Source organism: Cervus elaphus, chromosome 11 (genome assembly GCF_910594005.1).
Source record: "Cervus elaphus chromosome 11, mCerEla1.1, whole genome shotgun sequence".
Classification (NCBI taxonomy): Eukaryota; Metazoa; Chordata; class Mammalia; order Artiodactyla; family Cervidae; genus Cervus; species Cervus elaphus.
In genome coordinates, this window is record NC_057825.1 from 45,142,365 (window position 1) to 45,157,502 (window position 15,138).

At 40.1% G+C, this 15,138-nt stretch overlaps 1 pseudogene; it reads right to left on the minus strand.

Moving 5' to 3' along the window:
* Nucleotides 1-8,520: 8,520 nt before the first annotated feature.
* Nucleotides 8,521-14,565, minus strand: LOC122703427 (annotated as a pseudogene).
* Between the last annotated feature and the right edge of the window lie 573 nt (nucleotides 14,566-15,138).

Sequence of the window (15,138 nt, forward strand, 5' to 3'; positions counted from 1 at the left end):
GGGATTTGACATACAGCTATTGTGGAAATTAAACAATGATTTTAAGAAAGATATGCGCTTAATCTATTTTAAAAGTCATTTGAGGCTTTGGGAAAAGGTCAGAATTTAGCTTGAAATTTTTATATAAGGAAAAATCTCTAATATCAATAAATCTACATCTTAACAAGATATTTGTCTTCTAGCTGGAAGAGTAAAAAATACTTTAGTCTTGAAAAAAAAAATACTTTAGTCTTAAAATTCCTGAGAAAAATACTTGAACCGTGTTTATTATATTTATATAAAAATACAGTATAATGGCTCCACTGTCAAGAATTCCAGGAGTTGAGTATAGTTTTGTTATTGTTTTCATTTATGTTATCCAGTAGCAGGATAGGTTTTGGTTGAAATCTTTGTGCTGTCTTACCTGATTTACTTTGTTATGTCATAAAGAAGACTGGCAAAGGATCAGAACCAGGAAAGTCAACCTGCCCACACTGGCATCAAACTTTCAGGATTATGAGCACCTGATAACTCTCTGAGTGGACCTACTACAAATAGCTGTGAAATACATTATGCATGCTGCCATTATTCAGGTGGCTACATTTTCCGTTCTGATTATCTTTGCATAGGATAAATTTTTTCTCAGTTTCTGTGTTAACAGAAAGAGGGTTAAGATTGGATGGTTAGTGCGGTAAACATGGACTAATCCAACAGGGCCAACAGATATCAAGCAGAATCAGTTTCACTGCCAAGCTAAGCTAAAACTTAAAACAATCATTTTCTCAGGTAAAAGAAATACCCTGTGGATTATAGTTAGTTAATTTCAACAACAGCATTTGACAATGTATCAAAGCTCCCATACATCAGCCATAGTTAATTAGTATGAGGCAGCAATCATACTATTAATGTGGAAACACTGAGATACTATCTGAATGAAGTAGTAATTAGATTAGAAAGGATTAAAAAGATAACTCTTATTGGAAATCATGTTATCAAACTTATTGGAAAAATAATCATTGTTGAAACTAAGTTATACTTGGAGGTTCTATTTTCTCTACTTTTGTATATCTTTGAAGATTTCCATTAAATAAGTGATAAGGAAACAAACGTGTAAAAGAACCTAAATCACTTTTTTTTACTCCTCTAGAAGTGAAAATAAAGTTTTAAGTGACAGGTTATGGAAAAAGTGAATGCTGCAATGAGTATAACTAGACCTTACCACAGATTGAAGGGCTTTGAAAAGACCAGACCACCTGACCTGCCTCTTGAGAAACCTGTATGCAGGTCAGGAAGCAACAGTTAGAACTGGACATGGAACAACAGACTGGTTCCCAATAGGAAAAGGAGTACGTCAAGGCTGTATATTGTCACCCTGCTTATTTAACTTATATGCAGAGTACATCATGAGAAACGCTGGGCTGGAGGAAGCACAAGCTGGAATCAAGATTGCCAGGAGAATTATCAATAACTTCAGATATGCAGATGACACCACCCTTATGGCAGAAAGTGAAGAACCACCAAAGAGCCTCTTGATGAAATTGAAAGAGGAGAGTCAAAAAGTTGGCTTAAAGCTCAATACTCAGAAAACTAAGATCATGGCATCCGGTCCCATCCCTTCATGGCAGATAGATGGGGAAACAGTGGAAACAGTGGCTGACTATTTTTCTTGTTTCCAAAATCACTGCAGATGGTGATTGCAGTCATGAAATTAAAAGACGCTTAGTCCTTGGAAGGAAAGTTATGACCAACCTAGACAGCATATTAAAAAGCAGAGACATTAGTTTGCCAACAAAAGTCTGTCTAATCAAAGCTATGGTTTTTCCAGTGGTCATGTATGGATGTGAGAGTTGAACTATAAAGAAAGCTGAGCGCCGAAGAATTAATACTTTTGAACTGTGGTGTTGGAGAAGACTCGAGAGTCTTTTGGACTGAAAGGAGATCAAATCAGTCCATCCTAAAGGAGATCAGTCCTGGGTGTTCATAGGAAGGACTGATGTTGAAGCTGAATCTCCAATACTTTGGCCACCTGATGTGAAGAGCTGACTCATTGGAAAAGACCCTGATGCTGGGAAAGATTGAGGACAGGAGGAGAAGGGGACAACAGAGGATAAGATGATTGGATGGCATCACCAACTCAATGGATATGCGTTTGGGTGGACTCTGGGAGTTGGTAATGGACAGGGAGGCCTGGCATGCTGCAGTCCATGGAGTCACAGAGTCGGACACGACTGAGCGGCTAAATTGAACTGAACTGATGCTGGGAAAGATTGAGGGCAGGAGGAGAGGGGATGACAGAGGATTAGATGGTTGGATGGTATCACTGACTCAATGGACATGAGTTTGGGTAGACTCCAGGAGTTGGTGATGGACAGGGAGGCCTGGCGTGCTGTGGTTCACGGGGTCGCAAAGAGTTAGACGTGACTGAGTGACTGAACTGAACTGAAGTGAACCACAAATTGAATTAATAGTTATTAAAAATTTTTGCATTGATTTTTGTGTGTAAAAATGTGTCGGCTTCAGTGCTCATAATATATGTGGTAAAAGTGAAAGTGAAAGTCACTCAGTTATGTCCAACTCTTTGCGACCAGCCTACTGGAGTAGGTAGCCAGAATACTGGAGTGCCCAGGGATCAAACCCAGGCCTCAGAGACCTTGCAGGCTGATTCTTTACCAGCTGAGCCACCAGCGAAGCCCAATATATGTGGTAAGGTTGAGTAAAATGTTTTTTGTAAGTATTTTTGTAAGTCAAATTCATTCTGAAAATTACCAGTGGCCAATGTCACTGAAGCTGATAGAGGGCAGCATGGTCTTGTGATTTTTAGCAACAGAGAAATGGGCTAAGATCCCAGTTTTGCTTACTAAAGAAGTAGACCAATTAAGTCATTAAGCATTAACATCATTAAGTGACATGAAGTGTTCAGCACTGTACCAGAACAGCGTGATGTAAGAGTTATGGCATAGTGGTAGGTCTGGAGTCACACATGGGCTAGAATCCTTGTTTGGCCATTTACAGTCATGAGACACTGGGCAAAATAACTTAAACTTACTGGACCAGGTTCAGCATCCTCTTCTCTGTAAATAGGAACAATAATAGCTAACTGAGAGGGCTGTTTTAAGGACAAGATGAAATATAACCCATTATGTATCTAGAACAGTGTCTGATGTATGTACAGTAAACAGTGGTTGTTATTATTACTGTCTGCTCTGTTGAGTATGATATAGTCTCTCCATAGTGATAGTAGAATATATTAATAGAAATATCCTTAGTGGTAAGTAGAATATAGAGGTAGAAATATCTTATTGCACTATGCAGTGTAAGATAGACACATATGCAGGGTAGCCTAGCTCTTAATATGGGCAACATTATTCAGATGAAATTTTCTTGTATCAGTCTCTCAGGCTCCTTTACTTTAGGGGATCTAACATCTAGGTTTCTTGCCACCTCTCAAAGCTGATATTTTGAAGAATCAACCAAGAAGAAAGCAGGCCTGCTAAAACCTATTTCACCCTCTAACTTTGCACCCACTGTCTTCACAGCTAGACCTCTCTTCCAGGTGCCTTATTTCTAATTGATCTGACTCTAGGCACCATGGCTCTATGGCACCTGGCACCATGACACCTGCCTGGCACCCTGGCACCATGACAATTGCCTATCTTATCCTCAGATCAGACTGCCCCTTGCATGTCATTGCCTGGGTGGAGTTTAGCCACTCCCCCTAGGCCTGAATGTTAAGACTTCTATGCACCTCCCCAGTTAAGAGTTTGTCCACCCTTTTAAGCAGTTGCTTTCTCACTGCTGCCCTCTCCCTGGCTCTCTTTCTCACCCACCCCAACTTGTCCTAGCTTGCTGCATAACATGCATAAGTATGTAGTGTGTAGAGGATATTCACTCAATATTTTCTTGAATAAATGATGTTTACATTAATCATGGAAATGGGACTATAGTCAGCTAAGCATAGGCATGGGTGTGGGTAGTTCTGTAAATCACTGTATATTTAATACTCAACGCTGGGCCTTTTGTTGATGTCTTTCTATTCATTCTGATTGTCGGAAGCTCATTCTGTAACATACTTCTCAGGAAAGTCACATGGGAACACTTCCCTGATTGCAGTTTATTCGTGCCCTTTGTACTTGAGTCAGTTTTACTCTAAAACAGGTATTTCAAACTTTAACATCTCAAATTTCTCAAAACCCTGATCACTTCTTTCTGTCTTCTCATTGGCAATAGCAAACCTCATCTCCAACATTATAGAGGAAAGAGAAGCACCATTTCTGAATATAAAGCATATAAACCTACTTTCCTCCTTCCTGTTGTTAAAACTGAGAGCCTGTCCTTCCCTGGTGGTTCAGGCAGTAAAGAATCCGCCTACAATGCAGGAGACCTGGGTTTGATCCCTGGGTTGGGAAGACCCCCTGGAGGAGGGCATGGCAGTATTCTTGCATGGAGAATCCCCATGGACAGAGAAGCCTGGTGGGCTACAGTCCATTGGGTCGCAGAGAGTCGGACACGACTGAGCGATTAAGCACAGCACAGCACTTCTCATTTAGATTCCATTCCCTCCTTCTAAGGAACATTACACTGTCAGTTATAGTTTTTTGTTCTTGTATGTTTAAGCTTTCTCTTTCTTGATTAGATCCTTCTTATCAAGTTTGAAATACATTCCAGTCATTCCCATTAAAAAAAAAAAGTCACTCAATTCCACATCCCCCCTCCAACTATCATCCTATGATCTTATTATCTCCTTCCCTTTGTGACACACTTTTTGAACATGTGATTTATGCATGCTGTGCAGCTGCAGTGGTCGCCTTCTCAACATCCTTCTCCCATGTTTCCCACAGAAGCTGATTCTCTCACGGAAGCAATGGGTCAAACTCAGCTCAGTTCAGTCGCTCAGTCGTGTCCGACTCTTTGTGACCCCATGGACTGCAGCACGCCAGGCCTCCCTGTCCATCACCAACTCCCGGAGTTTACTCAAACTCATGTCCATTGAGTTGGTGATGCCATCCAACCATCTCATCCTCTGTCCTCCTCTTCTACTCTTGCCTTCAATGTTTCCCAGCATCAGGGTCTTTTCCAATGATTCAGTTCTTTGCATCAGGTGGCCAAAGTATTGGAGTTTCAGCTTCAGCATCAGTCCTTCCAATGAATATTCAGGACTGATTTCCTTTAGGATGGACTGGTTGGATCTCCTTGCAGTCTAAGGGACTCTCAAGACTCTTCTCCACCACCATTATTCAAGAGCATCAATTCTTTGGCACTCAGCTTCCTCTATAGTCCAGCTCTCACATGACTACTGGAAAAACCATAGCCTTGACTAGATGGACCTTTGTTGGCAAAGTAATGTCTCTGCTTTTTAATATGTTGTCTAGGTTGGTCATAACTTTTCTTCCAAGGAGTAAGCGTCTTTTAATTTCATGGCTGCAGTCACCATCTGCAGTGATTTTGGAGCCCCCCAAAATAAAGTCTGCCACTGTTTCCACTGTTTTCCCATCTTATTTGCCATGAAGTGATGGGACCGGATGTGATCTTAGTTTTCTGAATGTTGAGTTTTAAGCCAACTTTTTCACTCTCCTCTTTCACTTTCATCAAGAGGCTCTTTAGTTCTTCACTTTCTGCCATAAAGGGTGGTGTCATCTGTATATCTGAGGTTATTGATACTTCTCCTGGCAATCTTGATTCCAGTTTTTGCTATAGCCAGCTCAGCATTTCTCATGATGTACTCTGCATATATGTATGTATAAGTACATGGGTCAAACTAAAGAGTTTCATTTCCTAGCCTCCCTTGCAGCTAGGAATGTCCACATGGCACAGCTCTGACAGATGATGTGAAGTCAGCTGTGGATTTAGACGATGTTTGCTTTCCTGGTATAGGTATCAGACCTTTCCCCTGATGTTTCTTTCTTCCTTCTGTCTGTAGCAATGGCTTGATAGTGAGTAGCCATTTTGAATTCCTGATTGGAAAAAAACAAAACAAAACAGAAAAAGCCACACACTGAGGATGACAGAACAGAAAGAAAGGTTCTAGGACATTAATGATATCATGGAACCACTGCACCAGCCTGAATGTCACCCTCTGTCATTCTTGCTATGTGAGAAAAATAACTCTATTTAGTTAAGCTACTGTCATCAGGTTCCATTACATGTGACCAAATGTGATTCCTAATCTATACTCTTGCTCCCTACATTTCCTCACTGACCTTTGACTCACTCTCAAACCATTCCATTCTGGCTTCTGGCCCATCATTCCACTGGACTGACCAATGACCTGCAAGTTGTGAAATCCAGGGGACATTCTCAGTTCTCATATTACTTAACCTCTCAGCAACATTTGACTCTGTTGTCCATGATTTCCTTTTTGAAACACTGTCTTCTCACAGCTTCTGTGGGTTAGTTTCTTCACCTCTAACTTCCCTCTCTGTCTCTTGCATGGATTAATCTTCATCTTCTAGCCAAATTTAACATCTTTCAGCCTCTATAACATATCATGGCCTCAGCAACATGCTTTTCCCTCTATCTGAAATGTTCTCCCCTTCCCCCTCTTGCCAGCTAACTCTTCCTCCTCTTTCAGTTCTCCATCCATCTTCACTTTTTCAGGAAGGCCTCCCTTGACCTCTTTGTGAGGTCAAATTTCCTTATTCTGTATTCCTTCATAGCTCTTACTTAGTTATAACTTTACTATCTTAGTTAACTCTAAGTTGCCTTTCTCTTCAGAATGTAGGCCCCATGATGGCAGAAACCAGTCTATTTTTGCTCATCATTATGTCTTCAGAACCCTAAATATTCCCCAACACAGAATATGTGCTCAAGAATTAGTTCTTGGTACTTCCCTGGTGGTCCAGGGGTTAAGACTTCGACTTCCGATGCAGGGGATGCAGGTTTGATCCCTGGTCAGGGAACTAAGATCTCACATGCCTTGGGGCCAAAAAACCAAAAAATAGAAAACAGAAGTAATATTGTAACAAGTTCAACAAAGACTTTAAAAATGATCCACAACAGAAAAAGTCTTAAAAGAATTAGTTCTTGGAGTAAATGGATGAATGTACAATTATATAGTGATATTTTATTGTCTGTGTTCTTCTAGCTCCATGAGAGAAGGAAACATCTATTTTTTTCACAATTGGATATGCAATACCTAACATATACTGCATGGCACATAGAAGGAAACATAATATATTAAGTTTTAATGAATAAAAGAATAAATGAATGAGTATGGTTTCAAGATAGATATTTTAGTAGCTCCACCAGCAGCATGTCATTGTTTGGGTTTTTTTTGTTTTTACTATCTTTTGATTAAGTTTCTAGTTATGATAGAGCACCAAATATCTTTATTGTCTCTAGAGAAGAGTCTTTTTGGAAAATATTATTATTAACTTCCATATATCATGTCTAAAGTAGGCTGTCTGTAAAGATCATGAATCTATACACTTCTCCCCCTCTTCACTGCTGTCACCCTCATCAAACTCACTATCATATTTCCCATGGACTAAATTGGACCACACACTTTTCCTTAAGCATGATTTATTAAGCTGTCCATAAACTTGAATAGTCCAGAGGTTTTATTATATCTCAGGACCAGGGATATATCTGTTTATGTTATCTCAAAAAAAGGTAGGCATGTATATACTTTTACTATAAAATATAGCACAATTTTTTTTTGTCCCAGAACAATGTGTTAATTTAATCAAAACTTCCAAGCTACTAGTTTAGCTTAAGGAAAAAAATCATATAACCTAACCAGCAAAGTCCTTAGCAAACCATTTACATATTAATTTTTCAAATATACGTGTACATTTGACCCTTGAACAAAGCATTGGTTAGGGGTACCATCTCTTCAAAATCCTTATATAATTATGGAGTTAGCTTTTTGTATCTGTACTTTCGCACTTGAGGATTCAACCAACTGTGGATCCCGTAGTATGTATTTACTGAAAACAAAACAACCCCCGCCCCCTGCAGTTAAACCCATGTTGTTAAAGGGTCAACTGCGTATTCCTAGCTGGGAACCCTCTAATTTCTGAATTCTGGAACAAATGAGCCTTTGCCACACAGACTACAGCCTTTTCCCAGACTTTTTGCACAAACTCCCCTCTTTCCCCTCTTGTGGGACTTCCACAAATTTCTACCAACACCTGGCATTCAGGGCATTGTCACCCCGTAGAGCAATGTACCACAGAAAGATGAAGGCTGGGTGATTGGCTTAGCAGCAGATCAAGGTAGGCAAGTAAACTTGACAAGGTTAAGGACCTGAGTACAGATCCCTTATGCTATTCAAGCTGTGGACTTTTATTAAAGTCTTCATGTTGCCACAAGAGAAATGCACACCTTAGTGTAAGTCACTTCCTGATGCACTCCTCACTCTGCTAGTTTCCTCCCCATTTTAAAGACACCAACTTAAGCCGTTTGCCAGGCTGAATTAATCAAACACAGATGTCCTAATTCCTCGCCCCCACCCCTAAGCTATGCAAACTGGGGAGACCAAAGACAGAAATAAGATGTACACAACCCCCACTCCATCTGGCAACATATATTCAACATGCTACATAATGTATAATTTCCACTTTATTGTCTTTTCAGAGAAACCAATATTTCTTCAGTCTTTGAGGACTTGGATCCTTACATGAGCTTTGGTGGAGGACGCGGGGCAGCACCCGCAGGTCTAAATCCAGGTGGAGGTGTTCGGTCCTTCTGGGCTTTCCCGAGAGCGATTCCTGACTGCCTTGCTGTGAATGGCACAACTTACGCAGTAATGTAGTTTCACATACAACTTGGGAAGTACATAGGCGTCGAAAACACTTGCTTCAGAAATGTCCCTGATGGCTGTGGCCTCTACAATGTTCCGAATGATGAACTTCCTAAAGGCCTTATCCTTGGGCATGCATCGGGCACAGTTGGTGCAGGGAATAGGCTGCACGTGGCCACGGCCCTTATTGGCACGACCGTTGTTCCTTCTTTTCTTGGTCATCTTGGAAGCACGGACGCGAGAGAGCTAAAATATACCATAATTTTTTGTTGTGGCAGAGGATTATTTCCATTCTTCATTCTGCAAAATATTTACTTAAGGAAAAGAAGTATTTTTAAGCTAGCAACAAATCTTTGTTTTCAAATGACCAAACTGAAAACATTAAGTTTAAAAATAAAAACAGCCAAAGACCTTTTAACTGCCCCTACCTCCCTGCCCCATGAATTCTTAGCCTTTGAAGTGCCTGAGATGCTCAAGAAGATTGACAAGAAAAGTCAGTTATGCAATTTTGACAGCCCTGAGAATACACCCGGTCTTGTAGACAACATATCTGGATCCTGCCTTTCCTCCAAGGTCAAGCTCCTGTCTTTCTTCTTCAACAAACCTTCCCTTCACCCACTCACAGCTGTGAGGCTCAACTTATTATTAATATATATGTCTAATAACATATGTGTATATGTATCCTTTCTCTCCAATCAGCCTGAGAAGGATGGAACACATATCTTACATACTTTTGTATTCTCAAAACTTAATGCAAAATCTTGTAGGTAAAAGGTTTTTCTGCTGTTGCTTGTTATTATTATTATTGCTAATTAGATTTACCAAGCACTTGCTACTGTGCAAGGCACTGTGTTAGGCTAGTAGATCCTCTTATTGTTCCCTTTTAACACAATGGGCTTCGCTGATAGCTCAGTTGGTAAAGAATCTGCCTGCAATGCAGGAGACCTGGTTTGGTTCCTGGGTTGGGAAGAAGGGATAGGCTACCCACTCCAGTATTCTGGCCTGGAGAATTCGATGGACTGTATAGTCCGTGGGGTTGCAAAGAGTCAGACACAGCTGAACAAATTTCACTACTTAACCAATGAGATTTTAATTAACTTGCACAAGTCATAACTAGTGAGCAGTGGACGCAGGACTCAAACCCAGTACATCAGATTTCAGAACTGGTGCCTTTAACCACTAGGATATTCATAAGTACCAAACTCCAAGAAGGCTGCATTTGCTCCTAAATTGATGCTTTTGAACTGTGGTGTTGGAGAAGACTCTTGAGAGTCCGTTGGACTGCAAGGAGGTCCAACCAGTCCATCCTAAAGGAGATCAGTCCTGGGTGTTCATTGGAAGGACTGGTGCGGAAGCTGAAACTCCAATACTTTGGCCACCTCATGTGAAGAGTTGACTCATTGGAAAAGACCCTGATGCTGGGAGGGACTGGGGGCAGGAAGAGAAGGGGATGACAGAGGATGAGATGGCTGGATGGCATCACCGACTCGATGGACATGAGTTTGAGTAAACTCTGGAGTTGGTGATGGCCAGGGAGGCCTGGCGTGCTGCGATTCATGGGGTCACAGAGAGTCGGACACGACTGAGCGACTGAACTGAACTGAATGTTGAGCGAGTACCAGATGACCAGCTTTGCTCATAATTGCATGTCTGCATCCTCACTCAGTCATGACCAACTCTTTGTGACCCCAGGGACTGTAGCCCACCAGACTCCTCTGTCCTTGGGATTTTCCAGGCAAGAATACTGGAGTGGATTGCCATTTCCTCCTCCAGGGGATCTTCCCAACCTAAGGATCAACTCGCATCTCTTGCATCTCCTTGAACTGACAGATTCTTTACCACTGAACCCCTTTACCACGGGGAAGCCCTTGCTCATAATTACTCAGAGACATTTCAAATTGTTTTCAAATAAAGTTGTTAGTCTGAAAATAATTAAGAAAGAAACCATTTTTAAAACAGCAGGAAGGGGTGATGTGTAGAGGTTCACTTTGACATTTTGATGTGCACTTAAACACATAGCTCAGGGCTATAAGAAGACACTATGCTTGGAGAAGGAATGGCAACCCACTCCAGTATTCTTGCCTGGGAAATCCCATGGACGGAGGAGCCTGGTGGCCTACAGTCCATGGGGTCGCAAAGAGTCGGACACGACTGAGCGACTTCACTCACTTTATGGCTGATGCATGCTGAGGTTTGACAGAAAACAGCAAAATTCTGTAAAGCAGTTTTCCTTCAATAAAAAAAAATAAATTAAAAAAAAGACACTATGCTAAGACTGCAGAAGCATTAAATATCAAATTGCCTTATTAATTTTCTAGAGAACTGTAAATGACATCGTTTCATCTCTGGGGAAATATTTCCCTAAAGCTCCAAGCCTCTTGGTGACCAGGATGAATAAATTGGTCTTCTTCCTTTTTGTTTCTGCATTTTCTGCTCTTGAGGGCCAAAAGGAAACCATCTCAATTTAAGATTTAAGCTTTATTTGTTGAAGTTACTAGCTAGTTAAACCGGAAGTAAGAAAAGCATTTTGTGTTGGCATGACAGTAGAAAGCCTTTAGCCACATTCCAACTTAATGATGGAAGATTAGCCAAGGTTGTTATTAAGTTTTAATCTCTTCATTTAACTAATAAGTTGGTTAATACCCTTCCTGTCAAAAAGCTTTACAAAGAGGAAAAAAAAAAAAGCTTTACAAAGTCTTGACTGTTGATATTTTAACCAGCTTACCCTGTTGTATTTTGAGTAAAAGGCACTACATCACAGACCACAAAGTTTCCTCAAAAGCTCCAGAGAAACAAATAGATGGAGAAAAAAAGTCCAACGGTACAATAATCCAGAGACTTGAACCTGCAGCAAAACGGAGTTTCTCCAAATTAGGCAGCAGGAGAAGCAGCAGATAAGATCAACTGGCAACTGAAGATATCCTTGTTATTCCCTGGGCTAGAATCATGCTGGCAGAAGCTTTAACTAACTAAATTTACTTGCAAGTTCTCCGAAAGGAGTGATCATATTGCACCAGGGTCACTTTTTATAACACTGCTATTTTGCAAACAAGTTCCTAGGACCTTAACAAGTTCCTAGTAAAATATTTGACTTCTAAACCTCAATATAAGTATTAAAATGTCAGCATGTCCATTACATGTCCCAACTATAAAAGATGTGAGTTTAACTATCTACTGAAAATGGAAACTCCAGTAATTTTTATGACTTCTTAGAGCATACAGTCTTCATTTTGAAATACTAAAAGCCTCCAGGAGGTATTTATCCAAAATTAGCCTCCTTATGCAAAGAACTGACCCATTTGAAAAGACCCTGATGCTGGGAAAGATTGAAGGCAGGAGAAGAAGGGGATGACAGAGGATGAGATGGTTGGATGGCATCACCAACTCAATGGACATGAGTTTGAGTAAACTCCGGGAGTTGGTAATGGACAGGGAGGGCTGGCATGCTGCAGTCCACGGGGTCGCAAAGAGCCGGACACGACTGAGCGACTGAACTGAACTGAATGACACCTTGGGATAGCCCTGTTCTGGCAGCACCTGTAGCCAGATCTGGTTACAGTTATTAAACCTAATGCTGGAGCTGCTGACCTCAGGAAGACAGGTGTCCTCTTCAACAGCAGGTCCCTATTCTGGTCAATAAAAAATATGCCCTATTTAATTGCCTTCAGGGCTGTTCTGTTTGCTCAGGTATCTGGCGAGCATAGTAGCCTTGTCACAAAGTATTAATGGAGTTTTCATCTGTTCCCCAAATAAGTTGCTCTGTAGCTAATTAAGCATTACATTTCCCAAAAGAAATACTCACTTGGCTTAATACATAATAACATTAATCAACTTATTGATTAGTTAATCAAATATGTATTGAACATCTATTATATGCTAAACATTGCAACGTTATGGAGATACAAAAATTAATGACAAGGAATGTCTTTCATCAATAAACTCACCTTAGGAACTCAATAATTGTGTAAAGGATCCAGATTAGATCCTCTATCTATATTTTATCCACTTAACCCAAACTTCAAAGCCTACTTCAGGGCTTACCTCTTTATCCACTCATTTAGGAAAGCTTTATTGGGTTCTTAAAACTGTGTTAGGCACTGGAATGATGAAGATGAAGAGAATATAATCCCCAACACCAGGAGCTCCCAGCCTTGCGGGGAGGTGGACAAGGTAGAAAGGACCAATTGTGGAAGACAATGTAAGCCAAGCTAATCAAAGAGTGTGGGTTTTATGACAACAGCAAAGAGCTATTAGACAACCCTAAGGAGGAGAATTGTGATTAAATTTGCATTTTATTATAGAAAAATCAACTAAGCAATGACAGAGACAACGGATAATAAGGTAGAATGACCAGAGGGAAGAAACCAGAGGGGAGGAAAGTCCAAATTCCAAAATGATCTAAGAAGTAGAAATAACATTTTAATAACAAACTGAATGTGAAAACTGAGGGAGAAGATGAAGTCCAAGATGACTTCTATGATTCTGGTCTGAGTGGCATTAGCAGCAGGAGAAGGAAGAACAGGATTAGTGGGAAAATGAATTCAACCTTGAACATTGCAGGTGCCTTTGGAATAGCCAGGTGTCAGCATCAGGTTTGCTGTTATAAATATTTGTCTAAAACTCATGAAAGAAGTAAGTGTAGGAGGTAAGGATTCAGGAGTCATCACCTTATAGACTGGCTGAAACATGATCATGGATGACATTGCCAGTTCTGTAGACATCCCATACAATTCCCTAGTTCCAAATGCCTTTTACTCATCTGACATTCTTTTTTTTAAATTGATCTATTATTCATTAACTAATTTCTTCAATACATATGGAACTTCGATATCATATTCCAGGTGATGCAAAAGACCCTGGGTGCATATAGATAAATAAGCTTTAAAAAAAATAGTCTATCTATTTGGCTGCATCAGGTCTTAGTTGTGGCATGTGGGATCTAGTTCCCTGACCAGGGATCAAACCCAGCCCCCTGCACTGAGAGCGTGGGCTCTTAGCCACTGGACCACTAGGGAAGTCCCAATAAAAAAAAGTTTTGATTCCCTACCCTAAAGGATAGGATCTCATAACCTGGCTGTCAACTATAAACTAACTCTCTAATTATGTGTGTGTCTGTCATGTCTCTAAGAAGAGGATAAACTCCCAAAGTTTATCCTCATAAAAAAATTAAAAAAAAATTTTTTTTTAATCTCTGTAAAAACCTAGCACAAAGTTCTGTTCATTGTAGATGCTCAGTGTGAGCCTTGAAAGATAGATTCATTACTTATTTTAAAACATAGAACAATTCATTTATTTTAAAATACTTTTTGGGTAAGTGATCTGACTAGAAAAGTATTAAATTTTCATTATAAAAATTTAGAAACTACACTAAAAAGATAAAGTGATAATCATTAATATACTGTCCAAAGATAACCACTATTAATATTTTATGTAAAATACCCATAATCCTTTCTCTAAGTATAAAAACATGCCTTATTACATTTTTGGTAAAAGGCATCATATTGAACATATTTTTGTGTCACTTTTTTAAATTAAAAAATGCTATATCACAAACATACCTTAGTACCAGTAAATATAGATTTTCATCATCATTTTAAAACCATTTTATTATTCCATTGTATGACTGTCCTATAATTTATGTAGCAGGTCCTGCACCGATGGAAACTTAAGTTTCCTAAGAAAAAATACTTTTAAAAAATAGGAATATAGCATATATTCATGAAAGTTCACAAATAAAAACTGGGCTTGATAAAATTTTATAAAATGACCACACACATGAAATCCAGACTAAGAAACAGATCATTACCAAAACCTCAGAAGTCCTCTTCTGTCCTCCAGTTACTACGCACCAGAGCCACTATCTCCAGGAAGCTCCCAGTCTATTTCAGATAGGTGACTAAGCATGGCTTAGCTACAAGTGCCTGGACATTTCTGCCCGATGTTGGCCCCCTCTGTGTGCTGGCCAAGATTTTGTCAAAGCCATACTTCAGTTTAAGGCTCTTAACTATTCTGTCCTTCTTCCTTTCCCTTCTCCTTTCCAGGTGTCAGACCTGTATCATGCTTTAAAGTTTTATCCTGACTACTGCTCCTTTTCCCTTTTGTCCTTTAATAGATGTTATCAGCAATAAACCTCTTGAGTTTCTAACCCTGCCTTGATATCTGCTGCCCAGAGGACCCACCAACACAAGTGATTCTGGAAGTGGACTAAAATGACAAACTCAGTTTGAGGGCTAGATCACATACCTCCCTGCTGTCAAGGAGGATTCCCCTGTCCAAGTGGTATGTGGTCATGGATAGTCTCAGCCACAAGTGGTAGCCCAGTTGCTAAAAATATCACCAGTAGTGACTTGAGAGAGTGCCATCCCAGTGCAGAATGCCCTGGCTTGTGAGATGATTCAAGCCTTTTTAAATGCATGTGA